This window comes from Sphaeramia orbicularis, chromosome 12 (genome assembly GCF_902148855.1).
Source record: "Sphaeramia orbicularis chromosome 12, fSphaOr1.1, whole genome shotgun sequence".
In the NCBI taxonomy this organism is placed as follows: Eukaryota; Metazoa; Chordata; class Actinopteri; order Kurtiformes; family Apogonidae; genus Sphaeramia; species Sphaeramia orbicularis.
Window position 1 is genome coordinate 81,012,746 of NC_043968.1, and position 1,122 is coordinate 81,013,867.

At 31.4% G+C, this 1,122-nt stretch overlaps 1 protein-coding gene across 1 annotated transcript in view; it reads left to right on the forward strand.

Moving 5' to 3' along the window:
- LOC115429150 (protein NLRC3-like) overlaps nt 1–1,122 on the forward strand; it is a 34,528-nt gene that overhangs the window by 18,041 nt on the left and 15,365 nt on the right. The gene's annotated exons all lie outside the window — the stretch shown is intronic.

Here is a 1,122-nt window from a genome sequence, read left to right on the forward strand (position 1 = left end):
TAAAAGCTATTCCTAAAGAATCCTAGCCCTTAAGAGAGCTCCTAAGATGAGATGTGTTCAGAGCAGGAAGAGGACTTTTAAGGGGAAGAGGAGTTCCCTAAGCAGAGGACCAAATGGAAGAGGCAGGAGGGAGATTCTACAAACCCTGGATGAAAGTGAATTAATGAAACGGTACATATGGCACTGTAAAAAAAAAAAAAAAAAGAAATGGTAGTATTCCGGCAGCAGGGGTGCCGAAAAAATGGAAAATAACCATTTCATAAAAATACGTTAATTTTCCATAACTAAAAAACAGCTTTTTGCCCTAACTTTACTTGAGATTTCGCATATTTTTTTGACTTTTTAATGTTTAATAAGGAATATTTACATGTATTAAAACAATCAAATTACCAATAAATATATATATAAATAATTTTCAATGAGACTCAGTTGTCCAATCCACTGATAAAAACTGTATTTGGACAGTTTATCAGTGCTTATACATGTTATACATTCACAAAAATACATTTATTCAACAGTTTTATGTGAAACCTCCTGTAATTACACAAGATATTCGTCAATTAACAAACAAGTCTGGTTCAACTGACAGAACAAATACTTCTGTTACGGTTAATTGTCAGTAATTTTATCTTGTTTTATTTTTTATTTTTTTACAGTATTAAACTTTAAATTATCAGTTTAATCTCATGAATAGAAAAGAAATATTTGTGAAATTACAATACATTTGCAAATGTATTTTAACTATTTTTCTGTGAAAAAAGAAAAACATTATTTTAAAAAACTGACATTTTATGGTTATTCAGTTACAGTTTTGTTGTGTTATTTTACATTTGACGTGTAAAATCAGTCCATTTTTTATCATTTCGTTGATATTTTCCTGTATCTTAAAAATACAGGAAAAATCTGTAAAATAAATGGTGAAAATTCTGTTAAATTACAGATTTTTTTTACAGTGTGGATGGTGCAGAATCCTGTTTGTGGTTGATCTCATTCCAGATGCACTTACTTCTCCAACCCAATGCCACAGTGCAACACCACCCAAATGAAAGTCATCCCAACACTGAGGTTTTTGACAACAGGGAAAATGCACCAGTGCAGCTGAGATGACCTGGGTCTGTCCCA